The following is a 21,124-nucleotide window of genomic DNA, read 5'->3' on the forward strand; positions in this document are numbered from 1 at the left end:
ATCCCGGGTAGCAACCCCAGACTCCTCCAGGGAATATACCCGAGATGATTTTTCTCCTTGGACAAAGCTCCATCCTCTGGGAAGCATCCGAGACTCCTTGCAGGTATGTCCCTGATTGTTTATTCCGGTGTTTTGGGGCCCTGTGATCCCGGGTAGCAACCCCAGACTCCTCCAGGGAAGATACCCGAGATGAATTTTCTCCTTGGACAAAGCTCCATCCTCTGGGAAGCATCCGAGACTCCTTCCAGGTATGTCCCTGAGTCCTTATTCCGGTGGTTTAGCGCCCTGTCATCCTGGGTAGCAATCCCAGACTCCTCCAGGGAAGATACCCGAGATGATTTTTCTCCTTGGACAAAGCTCCATCCTCTGGGAAGCATCCGAGACTCCTTGCAGGTATGTCCCTGAGTGTTTATTCCGGTGTTTTGGGGCCCTGTGATCCTGGGTAGCAACCCCAGACTCCTCCAGGGAAGATATCCGAGATGATTTTTCTCCTGGGACAAAGCTCCATCTTCTGGGATGCATCTGAGATTCCTCCCAGGCGTCTCCCGCAGACATTTTTCCTGTGGTTTGGGTCCCTTTAATCCCGGGTAGCAACCCCAGACTCCTCCAGGAAAGATATCCGGGATCATTTTTCTCCTTGGACAATGCTCCATCCTCTGGGATGCATCCGAGACTTGTGGCATCTATGTCCCTGAGTCTTTTTTCTCACGGTTTATGGTTCTGTCATCCCAGGTAGCAACCCCAGACTCCTCCAGGGAAGACAACCAATATGATTTTTCTCTCTTGACAGTGGTCCATCCTGCGGGATCTACCCAGAATTCCTCCCAGGCGTCTCCCGCAGAGTTTTCTCCAGTGCTTTAGGGCCCTGTGATCCCGGGTAGCAACCCCAGAGTCCTCCAGGGAAGATACCCGAGATGATTTTTCTCCTTGGACAATGCTCCATCCTCTGGGACGCATCCGAGACTCCTTACAGCTTTTTCCCTGAGTGTTTATTCCGGTGCTTTTGGGCCCTGTCATCCCGGGTAGCAACCCCAGACTCCTCCGTGGAAGATACCCAAGTTGATTTTTCTCCTTGGACTATTGTCCATCCTGCGGGATGCACCCGAGACTCCTCCCAGCGCTGTTTCTGAGTGTTTTCTTCCTGGGGTTTAGGGCCCTGTGATCCCGGGTAGCAACCCCAGACTCCTCCAGGGAAGATACCCGAGATGATTTTTCTCTTTGGACAATGCTCCATCCTCTGGGATGCATCTGAGATTCCTCCCAGGCGTCTCCCGCAGACATTTTTCCTGTGGTTTGGTTCCCTGTAATCCCAGGTAGCAACCCCAGACTCCTCCAGGGAAGATACCCGAGATGATTTTTCTCCTTGGACAAAGCTCCATCCTCTGGGAAGCATCCGAGACTCCTTGCAGGTATGTCCCTGATTGTTTATTCCGGTGTTTTGCGGCCCTGTGATCCCGGGTAGCAACCCCAGACTCCTCCAGGGAAGATATCCGAGATGATTTTTCTCCTTGGACAATGCTCCATCCTCTGGGAAGCATCCGAGACTCCTTGCAGCTTTGTCCCTGAGTGTTTATTCCAGTGCTTTAGGGCCCTGTGATCCCGGGTAGCAACCCCAGACTCCTCCAGGGAAGATACCCGAGATGATTTTTCTCCTTGGACAATGCTCCATCTTCTGGGATGCATCTGAGATTCCTCCCAGGTGTCTCCCGCAAACATTTTTCCTGTGGTTTGGGTCCCTGTAATCCCGGGTAGCAACCCCAGACTCCTCCAGGGAAGATACCCGAGATGATTTTTCTCCTTGGACAAAGCTCCATCCTCTGGGATGCATCCGAGACTTGTCGCAGCTATGTCCCTGAGTCTTTTTCTCACGGTTTAGGGTTCTGTCATCCCAGGTAGCAACCCCAGACTCCTCCAGGGAAGACACCCAATATGATTTTTCTCTCTTGACAGTGGTCCATCCTGCGGGATCTACCCAGAATTCCTCCCAGGCGTCTCCCGCAGAGTTTTCTCCAGTGCTTTAGGGCCCTGTGATCCCGGGTAGCAACCCCAGACTCCTCCAGGGAAGATACCCGAGATGATTTTTCTCTTTGGACAATGCTTCATCCTCTGGGATGCATCTGAGATTCCTCCCAGGCGTCTCCCGCAGACATTTTTCCTGTGGTTTGGTTCCCTGTAATCCCGGGTAGCAACCCCAGACTCCTCCAGGAAAGATACCCGAGATGATTTTTCTCCTTGGACAATGCTCCATCTTCTGGGATGCATCTGAGATTCCTCCCAGGCGTCTCCCGCAGACATTTTTCCTGTGGTTTGGGTCCCTGTAATCCCGGGTAGCAACCCCAGACTCCTCCAGGGAAGATACCCGAGATGATTTTTCTCCTTGGACAAAGCTCCATCCTCTGGGAAGCATCCGAGACTTGTGGCATCTATGTCCCTGAGTCTTTTTTCTCACGGTTTATGGTTCTGTCATCCCAGGTAGCAACCCCAGACTCCTCCAGGGAAGATACCCGAGATGATTTTTCTCCTTGGACAAAGCTCCATCCTCTGGGCTGCATCCGAGACTTGTCGCAGCTATGTCCCTGAGTCTTTTTCTCACGGTTTATGGTTCTGTCATCCCAGGTAGCAACCCCAGACTCCTCCAGGGAAGACACCCAATATGATTTTTCTCTCTTGACAGTGGTCCATCCTGCGGGATCCACCCAGAATTCCTCCCAGGCGTCTCCCGCAGAGTTTTCTCCAGTGCTTTAGGGCCCTGTGATCCCGGGTAGCAACCCCAGACTCCTCCAGGGAAGATACCCGAGATGATTTTTCTCTTTGGACAATGCTCCATCCTCTGGGATGCATCTGAGATTCCTCCCAGGCATCTCCCGCAGACATTTTTCCTGTGTTTTGGGTCCCTGTAATCCCGGGTAGCAACCCCAGACTCCTCCAGGGAATATACCCGAGATGATTTTTCTCCTTGGACAAAGCTCCATCCTCTGGGAAGCATCCAAGACTCCTTGCAGCTTTTTCCCTGAGTGTTTATTCCGGTGCTTTTGGGCCCTGTCATCCCGGGTAGCAACCCCAGACTCCTCAGTGGAAGATACCCAAGTTGATTTTTCTCCTTGGCCTATTGTCCATCCTGCGGGATGCACCCGAGACTCCTCCCAGCTCTGTTTCTGAGTGTTTTCTTCCTGGGGTTTAGGGCCCTGTGATCCCGGGTAGCAACCCCAGACTCCTCCAGGGAAGATACCCGAGATGATTTTTCTCTTTGGACAATGCTGCATCCTCTGGGATGCATCTGAGATTCCTCCCAGGCATCTCCCGCAGACATTTTTCCTGTGGTTTGGTTCTCTGTAATCCCGGGTAGCAACCCCAGACTCCTCCAGGAAAGATACCCGAGATGATTTTTCTCCCTGGACAATGCTCCATCTTCTGGGATGCATCTGAGATTCCTCCCAGGCGTCTCCCGCAGACATTTTTCCTGTGTTTTGGGTCCCTGTAATCCCGGGTAGCAACCCCAGACTCCTCCAGGGAATATACCCGAGATGATTTTTCTCCTTGGACAAAGCTCCATCCTCTGGGAAGCATCCGAGACTCCTTGCAGGTATGTCCCTGATTGTTTATTCCGGTGTTTTGGGGCCCTGTGATCCCGGGTAGCAACCCCAGACTCCTCCAGGGAATATACCCGAGATGATTTTTCTCCTTGGACAAAGCTCCATCCTCTGGGAAGCATCCGAGACTCCTTCCAGGTATGTCCCTGAGTCCTTATTCCGGTGGTTTAGCGCCCTGTCATCCTGGGTAGCAATCCCAGACTCCTCCAGGGAAGATACCCGAGATGATTTTTCTCCTTGGACAAAGCTCCATCCTCTGGGAAGCATCCGAGACTCCTTGCAGGTATGTCCCTGAGTGTTTATTCCGGTGTTTTGGGGCCCTGTGATCCTGGGTAGCAACCCCAGACTCCTCCAGGGAAGATATCCGAGATGATTTTTCTCCTGGGACAAAGCTCCATCTTCTGGGATGCATCTGAGATTCCTCCCAGGCGTCTCCCGCAGACATTTTTCCTGTGGTTTGGGTCCCTTTAATCCCGGGTAGCAACCCCAGACTCCTCCAGGAAAGATATCCGGGATCATTTTTCTCCTTGGACAATGCTCCATCCTCTGGGATGCATCCGAGACTTGTGGCATCTATGTCCCTGAGTCTTTTTTCTCACGGTTTATGGTTCTGTCATCCCAGGTAGCAACCCCAGACTCCTCCAGGGAAGACAACCAATATGATTTTTCTCTCTTGACAGTGGTCCATCCTGCGGGATCTACCCAGAATTCCTCCCAGGCGTCTCCCGCAGAGTTTTCTCCAGTGCTTTAGGGCCCTGTGATCCCGGGTAGCAACCCCAGAGTCCTCCAGGGAAGATACCCGAGATGATTTTTCTCCTTGGACAATGCTCCATCCTCTGGGACGCATCCGAGACTCCTTACAGCTTTTTCCCTGAGTGTTTATTCCGGTGCTTTTGGGCCCTGTCATCCCGGGTAGCAACCCCAGACTCCTCCGTGGAAGATACCCAAGTTGATTTTTCTCCTTGGACTATTGTCCATCCTGCGGGATGCACCCGAGACTCCTCCCAGCGCTGTTTCTGAGTGTTTTCTTCCTGGGGTTTAGGGCCCTGTGATCCCGGGTAGCAACCCCAGACTCCTCCAGGGAAGATACCCGAGATGATTTTTCTCTTTGGACAATGCTCCATCCTCTGGGATGCATCTGAGATTCCTCCCAGGCGTCTCCCGCAGACATTTTTCCTGTGGTTTGGTTCCCTGTAATCCCAGGTAGCAACCCCAGACTCCTCCAGGGAAGATACCCGAGATGATTTTTCTCCTTGGACAAAGCTCCATCCTCTGGGAAGCATCCGAGACTCCTTGCAGGTATGTCCCTGATTGTTTATTCCGGTGTTTTGCGGCCCTGTGATCCCGGGTAGCAACCCCAGACTCCTCCAGGGAAGATATCCGAGATGATTTTTCTCCTTGGACAATGCTCCATCCTCTGGGAAGCATCCGAGACTCCTTGCAGCTTTGTCCCTGAGTGTTTATTCCAGTGCTTTAGGGCCCTGTGATCCCGGGTAGCAACCCCAGACTCCTCCAGGGAAGATACCCGAGATGATTTTTCTCCTTGGACAATGCTCCATCTTCTGGGATGCATCTGAGATTCCTCCCAGGTGTCTCCTGCAAACATTTTTCCTGTGGTTTGGGTCCCTGTAATCCCGGGTAGCAACCCCAGACTCCTCCAGGGAAGATACCCGAGATGATTTTTCTCCTTGGACAAAGCTCCATCCTCTGGGATGCATCCGAGACTTGTCGCAGCTATGTCCCTGAGTCTTTTTCTCACGGTTTAGGGTTCTGTCATCCCAGGTAGCAACCCCAGACTCCTCCAGGGAAGACACCCAATATGATTTTTCTCTCTTGACAGTGGTCCATCCTGCGGGATCTACCCAGAATTCCTCCCAGGCGTCTCCCGCAGAGTTTTCTCCAGTGCTTTAGGGCCCTGTGATCCCGGGTAGCAACCCCAGACTCCTCCAGGGAAGATACCCGAGATGATTTTTCTCTTTGGACAATGCTTCATCCTCTGGGATGCATCTGAGATTCCTCCCAGGCGTCTCCCGCAGACATTTTTCCTGTGGTTTGGTTCCCTGTAATCCCGGGTAGCAACCCCAGACTCCTCCAGGAAAGATACCCGAGATGATTTTTCTCCTTGGACAATGCTCCATCTTCTGGGATGCATCTGAGATTCCTCCCAGGCGTCTCCCGCAGACATTTTTCCTGTGGTTTGGGTCCCTGTAATCCCGGGTAGCAACCCCAGACTCCTCCAGGGAAGATACCCGAGATGATTTTTCTCCTTGGACAAAGCTCCATCCTCTGGGAAGCATCCGAGACTTGTGGCATCTATGTCCCTGAGTCTTTTTTCTCACGGTTTATGGTTCTGTCATCCCAGGTAGCAACCCCAGACTCCTCCAGGGAAGACACCCAATATGATTTTTCTCTCTTGACAGTGGTCCATCCTGCGGGATCTACCCAGAATTCCTCCCAGGCGTCTCCCGCAGAGTTTTCTCCAGTGCTTTAGGGCCCTGTGATCCCGGGTAGCAACCCCAGACTCCTCCAGGGAAGATACCCGAGATGATTTTTCTCCTTGGACAATGCTCCATCTTCTGGGATACATCTGAGATTCCTCCCAGGCGTCTCCCGCAGACATTTTTCCTGTGGTTTGGGTCCCTGTAATCCCGGGTAGCAACCCCAGACTCCTCCAGGGAAGATACCCGAGATGATTTTTCTCCTTGGACAATGCTCCATCTTCTGGGATGCATCTGAGATTCCTCCCAGGCGTCTCCCGCAAACATTTTTCCTGTGGTTTGGGTCCCTGTAATCCCGGGTAGCAACCCCAGACTCCTCCAGGGAAGATACCCGAGATGATTTTTCTCCTTGGACAAAGCTCCATCCTCTGGGATGCATCCGAGACTTGTCGCAGCTATGTCCCTGAGTCTTTTTCTCACGGTTTATGGTTCTGTCATCCCAGGTAGCAACCCCAGACTCCTCCAGAGAAGACACCCAATATGATTTTTCTCTCTTGACAGTGGTCCATCCTGCGGGATCTACCCAGAATTCCTCCCAGGCGTCTCCCGCAGAGTTTTCTCCAGTGCTTTAGGGCCCTGTGATCCCGGGTAGCAAACCCAGACTCCTCCAGGGAAGATACCCGAGATGATTTTTCTCCTTGGACAAAGCTCCATCCTCTGGGAAGCATCCGAGACTCCTTGCAGGTATGTCCCTGAGTCTTTATTCCTGTGGTTTAGCGCCCTGTCATTCTGGGTAGCAATCCCAGAGTCCTCCAGGGAAGATACCCGAGATGATTTTTCTCCTTGGACGAAGCTCCATCCTCTGGGAAGCATCCGAGACTCCTTGCAGGTATGTCCCTGAGTGTTTTTTCCGGTGTTTTGGGGCCCTGTGATCCCGGGTAGCAACCCCAGACTCCTCCAGGGAAGATACCCGAGATGATTTTTCTCCTTGGACAATGCTCCATCTTCTGGGATACATCTGAGATTCCTCCCAGGCGTCTCCCGCAGACATTTTTCCTGTGGTTTGGGTCCCTGTGATCCCGGGTAGCAACCCCAGACTCCTCCAGGGAAGATACCCGAGACGATTTTTCTCCTTGGACAAAGCTCCATCCTCTGGGCTGCATCCGAGACTTGTCGCAGCTATGTCCCTGAGTCTTTTTCTCACGGTTTATGGTTCTGTCATCCCAGGTAGCAACCCCAGACTCCTCCAGGGAAGACACCCAATATGATTTTTCTCTCTTGACAGTGGTCCATCCTGCGGGATCTACCCAGAATTCCTCCCAGGCGTCTCCCGCAGAGTTTTCTCCAGTGCTTTAGGGCCCTGTGATCCCGGGTAGCAACCCCAGACTCCTCCAGGGAAGATACCCGAGATGATTTTTCTCCTGGGACAATGCTCCATCCTCTGGGAAGCATCCGAAACTCCTTGCAGGTATGTCCCTGAGTCTTTATTCCGGTGTTTTGGGGCCCTGTGATCCCAGGTAGCAACCCCAGACTCCTCCAGGGAAGATACCCGAGATGATTTTTCTCCTTGGACAAAGCTCCATCCTCTGGGATGCATCCGAGACTTGTCGCAGCTATGTCCCTGAGTCTTTTTCTCACGGTTTATGGTTCTGTCATCCCAGGTAGCAACCCCAGACTCCTCCAGGGAAGACACCCAATATGATTTTTCTCTCTTGACAGTGGTCCATCCTGCGGGATCTACCCAGAATTCCTCCCAGGCGTCTCCCGCAGAGTTTTCTCCAGTGCTTTAGGGCCCTGTGATCCCGGGTAGCAACCCCAGACTCCTCCAGGGAAGATACCCGAGATGACTTTTCTCCTTGGACAGAGCTCCATCCTCTCGGAAGCATCCGAGACTCCTTGCAGCTTTTTCCCTGAGTGTTTATTCCGGTGCTTTTGGGCCCTGTGATCCCGGGCAGCAACCCCAGACTCCTCCGTGGAAGATACCTAAGTTGATTTTTCTCCTTGGACTATTGTCCATCCTGCGCGATGCACCCGAGACTCCTCCCAGCTCTGTTTCTGAGTGTTTTCTTCCTGGGGTTTAGGGTCCTGTAATCCCGGGTAGCAACCCCAGACTCCTCCAGGGAAGATACCCGAGATGATTTTTCTCTTTGGACAATGCTCCATCCTCTGGGATGCATCTGAGATTCCTCCCAGGCGTCTCCCGCAGACATTTTTCCTGTGGTTTGGTTCCCTGTAATCCTGGGTAGCAACCCCAGACTCCTCCAGGGAAGATACCCGAGATGATTTTTCTCCTTAGACAATGCTCCATTCTCTGGGAAGCATCCGAGACTCCTTCCAGATATGTCCCTGAGTGTTTATTCTGGTGTTTTGGGGCCCTGTGATGCCGGGTAGCAACCCCAGACTCCTCCAGGGAAGATACCCGAGATGATTTTTCTCCTTGGACAAAGCTCCATCCTCTGGGATACATCCGAGACTTGTCACAGCTATGTCCCTGAGTCTTTTTTCTCACGGTTTATGGTTCTGTCATCCCAGGTAGCAACCCCAGACTCCTCCAGGGAAGACACCCAATATGATTTTTCTCCTTTACAATGCTCCATTCTCTGGGAAGCATCCGAGACTCCTTGCAGGTATGTCCCTGAGTCTTTATTCCGGTGCTTTTGGGCCCTGTCATCCCGGGTAGCAACCCCAGACTCCTCCGTGGAAGATACCCGAGATGATTTTTCTCCTTGGACAATGCTCCGTCCTGCGGGATGCACCTGAGATTCCTCCCAGGCGTCTCCCGCAGACATTTTTCCTGTGGTTTGGGTCCCTGTAATCCCGGGTAGCAACCCCAGACTCCTCCAGGGAAGATACCCGAGATGATTTTTCTCCTTAGACAATGCTCCATTCTCTGGGAAGCATCCGAGACTCCTTGCAGGTATGTCCCTGAGTGTTTATTCCGGTTTTTTGGGGCCCTGTGATCCCGGGTAGCAACCCCAGACTCCTCCAGGGAAGATACCGAAGTTGATTTTTCTCCTTGGACTATTGTCCATCCAGCGGGATGCACCCGAGACTCCTCCCAGCTCTGTTTCTGAGTGTTTTCTTCCTGGGGTTTAGCGCCCTGTGATCCCGGGTAGCAACCCCAGACTCCTCCAGGGAAGATACCCGAGATGATTTTTCTCTTTGGACAATGCTCCATCCTCTGGGATGTATCTGAGATTCCTCCCAGGTGTCTCCCGCAGATATTTTTCCTGTGGCTTGGGTCCCTGTAATCCCGGGTAGCAACCCCAGACTCCTCCAGGAAAGATACCCGAGATGATTTTTCTCCTTGGACAAAGCTCCATCCTCTGGGAAGCATCCGAGACTCCTTGCAGTTATGTCCCTGAGTCTTTATTCCGGTGGTCTGGGGCCCTGTGATCCCGGGTAGCAACCCCAGACTCCTCCAGGGAAGATACCCGAGATGATTTTTCTCCTGGGACAAAGCTCCATCTTCTGGGATGCATATGAGATTCCTCCCAGGCATCTCCCAGACATTTCTCCTGTGGTTTGGGTCCATGTAATCCCGGGTAGCAACCCCAGACTCGTCCAGGGAAGATACCCGAGATGATTTTTCTCCTTGGACAATGCTCCATCCTGCGGGATGCATCAGAGATTCCTCCCAGGCGTCTCCCGCAATCATTTTTCCTGTGGTTTGGGTCCCTGTAATCCCGGGTAGCAACCCCAGACTCCTCCAGGGAATATACCTGAGATGATTTTTCTCCTTGGACGAAGCTCCATCCTCTGGGAATCATCCGAGACTCCTTGCAGGTATGTCCCTGAGTGTTTATTCCGGTCGTTTAGCGCCCTGTGATCCCGGGTAGCAACCCCAGACTCCTCCAGGGAAGATACCCGAGATGATTTTTCTCCTTGGACAATGCTCCATCCTCTGGGAAGCAACCGAGACTCCTTGCAGGTATGTCCCTGAGTGTTTATTCCGGTGTTTTGGGGCCCTGTGATCCCGGGTAGCAACCCCAGACTCCTCCAGGGAAGATACCCGAGATGATTTTTCTCCTTGGACAATGCTCCATGTTCTGGGATGCATCTGAGATTCCTCCCAGGCGTCTCCCGCAAACATTTTTCCTGTGGCTTGGTTCCCTGTAATCCCGGGTAGCAACCCCAGACTCCTCCAGGGAAGATACCCGAGATGATTTTTCTCCTTGGACAATGCTCCATCTTCTGGGATACATCTGAGATTCCTCCCAGGCGTCTCCCACAGACATTTTTCCTGTGGTTTGGGTCCCTGTAGTCCCGGGTAGCAACCCCAGACTCCTCCAGGAAAGATACCCGAGATGATTTTTCTCCTTGGACAATGCTCCATCTTCTGGGATGCATCTGAGATTCCTCCCAGGCGTCTCCCGCAGACATTTTTCCTGTGGTATGGGTCCCTGTAATCCCGGGTAGCAACCCCAGACTCCTCCAGGGAAGATACCCGAGATGATTTTTCTCCTTGGACAAAGCTCCATCCTCTGGGAAGCATCCGAGACTCCTTGCAGGTATGTCCCTGAGTGTTTATTCTGGTGTTTTGGGGCCCTGTCATCCCGGGTAGCAACCCCAGACTCCTCCAGGGAAGATACCGAAGTTGATTTTTCTCCTTGGACTATTGTCCATCCAGCGGGATGCACCCGAGACTCCTCCCAGCTCTGTTTCTGAGTGTTTTCTTCCTGGGGTTTAGCGCCCTGTGATCCCGGGTAGCAACCCCAGACTCCTCCAGGGAAGATACCCGAGATGATTTTTCTCTTTGGACAATGCTCCATCCTCTGGGATGTATCTGAGATTCCTCCCAGGTGTCTCCCGCAGATATTTTTCCTGTGGCTTGGGTCCCTGTAATCCCGGGTAGCAAACCCAGACTCCTCCAGGAAAGATACCCGAGATGATTTTTCTCCTTGGACAAAGCTCCATCCTCTGGGAAGCATCCGAGACTCCTTGCAGGTATGTCCCTGAGTGTTTATTTCGGTGTTTTGGGGCCCTGTAATCCTGGCTAGCAACCCCTGACTCCTCCAGGGAAGATACCCGAGATGATTTTTCTCCTTGGACAATGCTCCATCTTCTGGGATGCATCTGAGATTCCTCCCAGGCGTCTCCCGCAGACATTTTTCCTGTGGTTTGGGTCCCTGTAATCCCGCGTAGCAACCCCAGACTCCTCCAGGGAAGAAAACCCGAAATGATTGTTCTCCTTGGACAATGCTCCATCCTCTGGGTAGCATCCGAGACTCCTTGCAGCTTTTTCCCTGAGTGTTTATTCCGGTGCTTTTGGGCCCTGTCATCCCGGGTAGCAACCCCAGACTCCTCCGTGGAAGATACCCAAGTTGATTTTTCTCCTTGGACTATTGTCCATCCTGCGGAATGCACCCGAGACTCCTCCCAGCCCTGTTTCTGAGTGTTTTCTTCCTGGGGTTTAGGGCCCTGTGATCACGGGTAGCAACCCCAGACTCCTCCGTGGAAGATACCTGAGATAATTTTTCTCCTTGGACAAAGCTCCATCCTCTGGGATGCATCTGAGATTCCTCCCAGGCGTCTCCCGCAGACATTTTTCCTGTGGTTTGGGTCCCTGTAATCCCGGGTAGCAACCCCAGACTCCTCCAGGGAAGATACCCGAGATGATTTTTCTCCTTGGACAATGCTCCATCTTCTGGGATGCATGTGAGATTCCTCCCAGGCGTCTCCCGCAGATATTTTTCCTGTGGTTTGGTTCCCTGTAATCCCAGGTAGCAACCCCAGACTCCTCCAGGGAAGATACCCGAGATGATTATTCTCCTTGGACAATGCTCCATCTTCTGGGATACATCTGAGATTCCTCCCAGGCGTCTCCCGCAGACATTTTTCCTGTGGTTTGGGTCCCTGTAATCCCGGGTAGCAACCCCAGACTCCTCCAGGGAAGATACCCGAGATGATTTTTCTCCTGGGACAAAGCTCCATCTTCTGGGATGCATGTGAGATTCCTCCCAGGCGTCTCCCGCAAATATTTTTCCTGTGGTTTGGGTCCCTGTAATCCCGGGTAGCAACCCCAGACTCCTCCAGGGAAGATACCCGAGATGATTTTTCTCCTTGACAATTCTCCATCCTCTGGGATGCATCCGAGACTTGTCGCAGCTATGTCCCTGAGTCTTTTTTCTCGCGGTTTAGGGTTCTGTCATCCCAGGTAGCAACCCCAGACTCCTCCAGGGAAGACACCCAATATGATTTTTCTCTCTTGACAGTGGTCCATCCTACGAGATCTACCCAGAATTCTTCCCAGGCGTCTCCCGCAGAGTTTTCTCCAGTGCTTTAGGGCCCTGTGATCCCGGGTAGCAACCCCAGACTCCTCCAGGGAAGATACCCGAGATGATTTTTCTCCTTGGACAATGCTCCATCCTCTGGGAAGCATCCGAAACTCCTTGCAGGTATGTCCCTGAGTTTTTATTCCGGTGTTTTGGGGCCCTGTGATCCCCAGTAGCAACCCCAGACTCCTCCAGGGAAGATACCCGAGATGATTTTTCTCCTTGGACAATGCTCCATCCTCTGGGAAGCATCCGAGACTCCTTGCAGCTTTGTCCCTGAGTGTTTATTCCAGTGCTTTAGGGCCCTGTCATCCCGGGTAGCAACCCCAGACTCCTCCAGGGTAGATACCCGAGATGATTTTTCTCCTTGGACAATGCTCCATCTTCTGGGATGCATCTGAGATTCCTCCCAGGCATCTCCCACAGACATTTTTCCTGTGGTTTGGGTCCCTGTAATCCCGGGTAGCAACCCCAGACTCCTCCAGGGAAGATACCCGAGATGATTTTTCACCTTGGACAATGCTCCATCCTCTGGGAAGCATCCGAGACTCCTTGCAGGTATGTCCCTGAGTGTTTATTCCGGTGCTTTTGTGGCCCTTTCATCCCAGGTAGCAATCCCAGACTCCTCCAGGGAAGACACCCAATATGATTTTTCTCTCTTGACAGTGGTCCATCCTGCGGGATCTACCCAGAATTCCTCCCAGGCGTCTTCCGCAGAGTTTTCTCCAGTGCTTTAGGGCCCTGTGATCCCGGGTAGCAACCCCAGACTCCTCCAGGGAAGATAACCCGAAATGATTTTTCTCCTTGGACAATGCTCCATCCTCTGGGAAGCATCCGAGGCTCCTTGCAGTTTTTTCCCTGAGTGATTATTCCGGTGCTTTTGGGCCCTGTGATCCCGGGTAGCAACCCCAGACTCCTCCGTGGAAGATACCGAAGTTGATTTTTCTCCTTGGACTATTGTCCATCCTGCGGGATGCACCCGAGACTCCTCCCAGCTCTGTTTCTGAGTGTTTTCTTCCTGGGGTTTAGGGCCCTGTGATCCCGGGTAGCAACCCCAGACTCCTCCAGGGAAGATACCCGAGATGATTTTTCTCTTTGGACAATGCTCCATCCTCTGGGATGCATCTGAGATTCCTCCCAGGCGTCTCCCGCAGACATTTTTCCTGTGGTTTGGGTCCCTGTAAACCTGGGTAGCAACCCCAGACTCCTCCAGGGAAGATACCCGAGATGATTTTTCTCCTGGGACAATGCTACATCCTCTGGGAAGCATCCGAGACTCCTTGCAGGTATGTCCCTGAGTGTTTATTCCGGTGTTTTGGGGCCCTGTGATCCCGGGTAGAAACCCCAGACTCCTCCAGGGAAGATACCCGAGATGATTTTTCTCCTTGGACAATGCTCCATCTTCTGGGATGCATCTGAGATTCCTCCCAGGCGTCTCCCGCAGACATTTTTCCTGTGGTTTGGGTCCCTTTAATCCCGGGTAGCAACCCCAGACTCCTCCAGGAAAGATATCCGGGATCATTTTTCTCCTTGGACAATGCTCCATCCTCTGGGATGCATCCGAGACTTGTCGCAGCTATGTCCCTGAGTCTTTTTTCTCACGGTTTATGGTTCTGTCATCCCAGGTAGCAACCCCAGACTCCTCCAGGGAAGACACCCAATATGATTTTTCTCTCTTGACAGTGGTCCATCCTGCAGGATCTACCCAGAATTCCTCCCAGGCGTCTCCCGCAGAGTTTTCTCCAGTGCTTTAGGGCCCTGTGATCCCGGGTAGCAACCCCAGACTCCTCTAGGGAAGATACCCGAGATAATTTTTCTCCTTGGACAATGCTCCATCCTCTGGGAAGCATCCGAAACTCCTTGCAGGTATGTCCCTGAGTTTTTATTCCGGTGTTTTGGGGCCCTGTGATCCCCAGTAGCAACCCCAGACTTTTCCAGGGAAGATACCCGAGATGATTTTTCTCCTTGGACAATGCTCCATCCTCTGGGAAGCATCCGAGACTCCTTGCAGCTTTTTCCCTGAGTGTTTATTCCGGTGCTTTTGGGCCCTGTCATGCCGGGTAGCAACCCCAGACTCCTCCGTGGAAGATACCCAAGTTGATTTTTCTCCTTGGACTATTGTCCATCCTGCGGGATGCACCCGAGACTCCTCCCAGCTCTGTTTCTGAGTGTTTTCTTCCTGGGGTTTAGGGCCCTGTGATCCCGGGTAGCAACCCCAGACTCCTCCAGGGAAGATACCCGAGATGATTTTTCTCTTTGGACAATGCTCCATCCTCTGGGATGCATCTGAGATTCCTCCCAGGCGTCTCCCGCAGACATTTTTCCTGTGGTTTGGGTCCCTGTAATCCCGGGTAGCAACCCCAGACTCCTCCAGGGAAGATACCCGAGATGATTTTTCTCCTTGGACAATGCTCCATCTTCTGGGATGCATCTGAGATTCCTTCCAGGCGTCTCCCGCAGACATTTTTCCCGTGGTTTGGGTCTCTTTAATCCCGGGTAGCAACCCCAGACTCCTCCAGGAAAGATATCCGGGATCATTTTTCTCCTTGGACAATGCTCCATCCTCTGGGATGCATCCGAGACTTGTCGCAGCTATGTCCCTGAGTCTTTTTTCTCACGGTTTATGGTTCTGTCATCCCAGGTAGCAACCCCAGACTCCTCTAGGGAAGATACCCGAGATAATTTTTCTCCTTGGACAATGCTCCATCCTCTGGGAAGCATCCGAAACTCCTTGCAGGTATGTCCCTGAGTTTTTATTCCGGTGTTTTGGGGCCCTGTGATCCCCAGTAGCAACCCCAGACTTTTCCAGGGAAGATACCCGAGATGATTTTTCTCCTTGGACAATGCTCCATCCTCTGGGAAGCATCCGAGACTCCTTGCAGCTTTTTCCCTGAGTGTTTATTCCGGTGCTTTTGGGCCCTGTGATCCCGGGTAGCAACCCCAGACTCCTCCGTGGAAGATACCCAAGTTGATTTTTCTCCTTGGACTATTGTCCATCCTGCGGGATGCACCCGAGACTCCTCCCAGCTCTGTTTCTGAGTGTTTTCTTCCTGGGGTTTAGGGCCCTGTGATCCCGGGTAGCAACCCCAGACTCCTCCAGGGAAGATACCCGAGATGATTTTTCTCCTTGGACAATGCTCCAACTTCTGGGATGCATCTGACATTCCTCCCAGGCGTCTCCCGCAAGCATTTTTCCTGTGGTTTGGGGCCCTGTGATCCCCAGTAGCAACCCCAGACTCTTCCAGGGAAGATACCCGAGATGATTTTTCTCCTTGGACAAAGCTCCATCCTCTGGGATGCATCCGAGACTCCTTGCAGGTATGTCCCTGATTGTTTATTCCAGTGTTTTTGGGCCCTGTGATCCCGGGTAGCAACCCCAGACTCCTCCAGGGAAGATACCCGAGATGATTTTTCTCCTTGGACAATGCTCCATCTTCTGGGATGCATCTGAGATTCCTCCCAGGCGTCTCCCGCAAACATTTTTCCTGTGGTTTGGGTCCCTGTAATCCCGGGTAGCAACCCCAGACTCCTCCAGGGAAGATACCCGAGATGATTTTTCTCCTTGGACAAAGCTCCATCCTCTGGGAAGCATCCGAGACTCCGTGCAGGTATGTCCCTGGGTCTTTATTCCGGTGGTTTAGCGCCCTGTCATCCTGGGTAGCAATCCCAGACTCCTCCAGGGAAGATACCCGAGATGATTTTTCTCCTTGGACAATGCTCCATCCTGCGGGATGCACCCGAGACTCCTCCCAGCTCTGTTTCTGAGTGTTTTCTTCCTGGGGTTTAGGGCCCTGTGATCCCGGGTAGCAACCCCAGACTCCTCCAGGGAAGATACCCGAGATGATTTTTCTCCTTGGACAATGCTCCATCTTCTGGGAGGCATCTGAGATTCCTCCCAGGCGTCTCCCGCAAACATTTTTCCTGTGGCTTGGGTCCCTGTAATCCCGGGTAGCAACCCGCAGACTCCTCCAGGGAAGATATCCGGGATGATTTTTCTCCTTGGACAATGCTCCATCCTCTGGGAAGCATCTTAGACTCCTTGCAGGTATGTCCCTGAGTGTTTATTCCGGTGTTTTGGGGCCCTGTGATCCCGGGTAGAAACCCCAGACTCCTCCAGGGAAGATACCCGAGATGATTTTTCTCCTTGGACAATGCTCCATCTTTTGGGAGGCATCTGAGATTCCTCCCAGGCGTCTCCCGCAGACATTTTTCCTGTGGTTTGGGTCCCTTTAATCCCGGGTAGCAACCCCAGACTCCTCCAGGAAAGATATCCGGGATCATTTTTCTCCTTGGACAAAGCTCCATCCTCTGGGATGCATCCGAGACTTGTGGCAGCTATGTCCCTGAGTCTTTTTCTCACGGTTTATGGTTCTGTCATCCCAGGTAGCAACCCCAGACTCCTCCAGGGAAGACACCCAATATGATTGTTCTCCTTTACAATGCTCCATTCTCTGGGAAGCATCCGAGACTCCTTGCAGGTATGTCCCTGAGTGTTTATTCCGGTGCTTTTGGGCCCTGTCATCCCGGGTAGCAACCCCAGACTCCTCCAGGGAAGATACCCGAGATGATTTTTCTCCTTGGACAATGCTCCATCATGCGGGATGCACCCGAGACTCCTCCCAGCTCTGTTTCTGAGTGTTTTCTTCCTGGGGTTTAGGGCCCTGTGATCCCGGGTAGCAACCCCAGACTCCTCCAGGGAAGATACCTGAGATGATTTTTCTCCTTGGACAATGCTCCATCTTCTGGGATGCATCTGAGATTCCTCCCAGGCGTCTCCCGCAGATATTTTTCCTGTGGTTTGGTTCCCTGTAATCCCGGGTAGCAACCCCAGACTACTCCAGGGAAGATACCCGAGATGATTTTTCTCCTTGGACAAAGCTCCATCCTCTGGGATGCATCCGAGACTTGTGGCAGCTATGTCCCTGAGTCTTTTTCTCACGGTTTATGGTTCTGTCATCCCAGGTAGCAACCCCAGACTCCTCCAGGGAAGACACGCAATATGATTTTTCTCTCTTGACAGTGGTCCATCCTGCGGGATCTACCCAGAATTCCTCCCAGGCGTCTCCCGCAGAGTTTTCTCCAGTGCTTTAGGGCCCTGTGATCCCGGGTAGCAACCCCAGACTCCTCCAGGGAAGATACCCGAGATGATTTTTCTCCTTGGACAATGCTCCATCCTCTGGGAAGCATCCGAGACTCCTTGCAGGTATGTCCCTGATTGTTTGTTCCGGTGTTTTGGGGCCCTGTGATCCCGGGTAGCAACCCCAGACCCTTCCAGGGTAGATACCCGAGATGATTTTTCTCCTTGGACAATGCTCCATCTTCTGGGATGCATCTGAGATTCCTCCCAGGCGTCTCCCGCAAACATTTTTCCTGTGGCTTGGGTCCCTGTAATCCCGGGTAGCAACCCCAGACTCCTCCAGGAAAGATATCCGGGATCATTTTTCTCCTTGGACAATGCTCCGTCCTCTGGGATGCATCCGAGACTTGTCGCAGCTATGTCCCTGAGTCTTTTTCTCACGGTTTATGGTTCTGTCATCCCGGGTAGCAACCCCAGACTCCTCCGTGGAAGATACCCGAGATGATTTTTCTCCTTGGACAATGCTCCATCTTCTGGGATGCATCTGAGATTCCTCCCAGGCGTCTCCCGCAGATATTTTTCCTGTGGTTTGGTTCCCTGTAATCCCAGGTAGCAACCCCAGACTCCTCCAGGGAAGATACCCGAGATGATTTTTCTCCTTGGACAAAGCTCCATCCTCTGGGATGCATCCGAGACTTGTGGCAGCTATGTCCCTGAGTCTTTTTCTCACGGTTTATGGTTCTGTCATCCCAGGTAGCAACCCCAGACTCCTCCAGGGAAGACACGCAATATGATTTTTCTCTCTTGACAGTGGTCCATCCTGCGGGATCTACCCAGAATTCCTCCCAGGCGTCTCCCGCAGAGTTTTCTCCAGTGCTTTAGGGCCCTGTGATCCCGGGTAGCAACCCCAGACTCCTCCAGGGAAGATACCCGAGATGATTTTTCTCCTTGGACAATGCTCCATCCTCTGGGAAGCATCCGAGACTCCTTGCAGGTATGTCCCTGATTGTTTGTTCCGGTGTTTTGGGGCCCTGTGATCCCGGGTAGCAACCCCAGACTCTTCCAGGGTAGATACCCGAGATGATTTTTCTCCTTGGACAATGCTCCATCTTCTGTGATGCATCTGACATTCCTCCCAGGCGTCTCCCGCAAACATTTTTCCTGTGGCTTGGGTCCCTGTAATCCCGGGTAGCAACCCCAGACTCCTCCAGGAAAGATATCCGGGATCATTTTTCTCCTTGGACAATGCTCCGTCCTCTGGGATGCATCCGAGACTTGTCGCAGCTATGTCCCTGAGTCTTTTTCTCACGGTTTATGGTTCTGTCATCCCGGGTAGCAACCCCAGACTCCTCCGTGGAAGATACCCGAGATGATTTTTCTCCTTGGACAATGCTCCATCTTCTGGGATGCATCTGAGATTCCTCCCAGGCGTCTCCCGCAGATATTTTTCCTGTGGTTTGGTTCCCTGTAATCCCAGGTAGCAACCCCAGACTCCTCCAGGGAAGATACCCGAGATGATTATTCTCCTTGGACAATGCTCCATCTTCTGGGATACATCTGAGATTCCTCCCAGGCGTCTCCCGCAGACATTTTTCCTGTGGTTTGGGTCCCTGTAATCCCGGGTAGCAACCCAAGACTCCTCCAGGGAAGATACCCGAGATGATTTTTCTCCTTAGACAATGCTCCATTCTCTGGGAAGCATCCGAGACTCCTTGCAGGTATGTCCCTGAGTGTTTATACCGGTGTTTTGGGGCCCTGTGATCCCGGGTAGCAACCCCAGACTCCTCCAGGGAAGATACCCGAGATGATTTTTCTCCTTGGACAAAGCTCCATCCTCTGGGAAGCATCCGAGACTCCGTGCAGGTATGTCCCTGAGTCTTTATTCCGGTGGTTTAGCGCCCTGTCATCCTGGGTAGCAATCCCAGACTCCTCCAGGGAAGATACCCGAGATGATTTTTCTCCTTGGACAAAGCTCCATCCTCTGGGAAGCATCCGAGACTCCTTGCAGGTATGTCCCTGAGTGTTTATTCCGGTGTTTTGGGGCCCTGTGATCCCGGGTAGCAACCCCAGACTCCTCCAGGGAAGATACCCGAGATGATTTTTCTCCTGGGACAAAGCTCCATCTTCTGGGATGCATATGAGATTCCTCCCAGGCATCTCCCAGACATTTTTCCTGTGGTTTGGGTCCCTGTAATCCCGGGTAGCAACCCCAGACTCCTCCAGGGAAGATACCCGAGATGATTTTTCTCCTTGGACAAAGCTCCATCCTCTGGGATGCATCCGAGACTTGTGGCAGCTATGTCCCTGAGTCTTTTTCTCACGGTTTATGGTTCTGTCATCCCAGGTAGCAACCCCAGACTCCTCCAGGGAAGACACCCAATATGATTTTTCTCTCTTGACAGTGGTCCATCCTGCGGGATCTACCCAGAATTCCTCCCAGGCGTCTCCCGCAGAGTTTTCTCCAGTGCTTTAGGGCCCTGTGATCCCGGGTAGCAACCCCAGACTCCTCCAGGGAAGATACCCAAGATGATTTTTCTCCTTGAACAATGCTCCATCCTCTGGGAAGCATCCGAGACTCCTTGCAGGTATGTCCCTGAGTGTTTATTCCGGTGTTTTGGGGCCCTGTGATCCCGGGTAGCAACCCCATACTCTTCCAGGGTAGATACCCGAGATGATTTTTCTCCTTGGACAATGCTCCATCTTCTGGGATGCATCTGAGATTCCTCCCAGGCGTGTCCCGCAAACATTTTTCCTGTGGTTTGGGTCCCTGTAAACCCGGGTAGCAACCCCCGACTCCTCCAGGAAAGATATCCGGGATCATTTTTCTCCTTGGACAATGCTCCATCCTCTGGGAAGCATCTTAGACTCCTTGCAGGTATGTCCCTGAGTATTTATTCCGGTGTTTTGGGGCCCTGTGATCCTGGGTAGCAACCCCAGACTCCTCCAGGGAAGATACCCGAGATGATTTTTCTCTTTGGACAATGCTCCATCCTCTGGGATGCATCTGAGATTCCTCCCAGGCGTCTCCCGCAGACATTTTTCCTGTGGTTTGGGTCCCTGTAATCCCGGGTAGCAACCGCAGACTCCTCCAGGGAAGATACCCGAGATGATTTTTCTCCTTAGACAATGCTCCATTCTCTGGGAAGCATCCGAGACTCCTTGCAGGTATGTCCCTGAGTGTTTATTCCGGTGTTTTGGGGCCCTGTGATCCCGGGTAGGAACCCCAGACTCCTCCAGGGAAGATACCCGAGATGATTTTTCTCCTTGGACAATGCTCCATCCTGCGGGATGCACCCGAGACTCCTCCCAGCTCTGTTTCTGAGTGTTTTCTTCCTGGGGTTTAGGCCCTGTGATCCCGGGTAGCAACCCCAGACTCCTCCAGGGAAGATACCCGAGATGATTTTTCTCCTTAGACAATGCTCCATCCTCTGGGATGCATCCGAGACTTGTCGCAGCTATGTCCCTGAGTCTTTTTCTCACGGTTTATGGTTCTGTCATCCCAGGTAGCAACCCCAGACTCCTCCAGGGAAGATACCCGAGATGATTTTTCTCCTTGGACAAAGCTCCATCCTCTGGGATGCATCCGAGACTTGTGGCAGCTATGTCCCTGAGTCTTTATCTCACGGTTTATGGTTCTGTCATCCCAGGTAGCAACCCCAGACTCCTCCAGGGAAGACACCCAATATGATTTTTCTCTCTTGACAGTGGTCCATCCTGCGGGATCTACCCAGAATTCCTCCCAGG

This window comes from Vanellus vanellus (genome assembly GCF_965231255.1).
Source record: "Vanellus vanellus genome assembly, contig: HAP1_SCAFFOLD_39, whole genome shotgun sequence".
Classification (NCBI taxonomy): Eukaryota; Metazoa; Chordata; class Aves; order Charadriiformes; family Charadriidae; genus Vanellus; species Vanellus vanellus.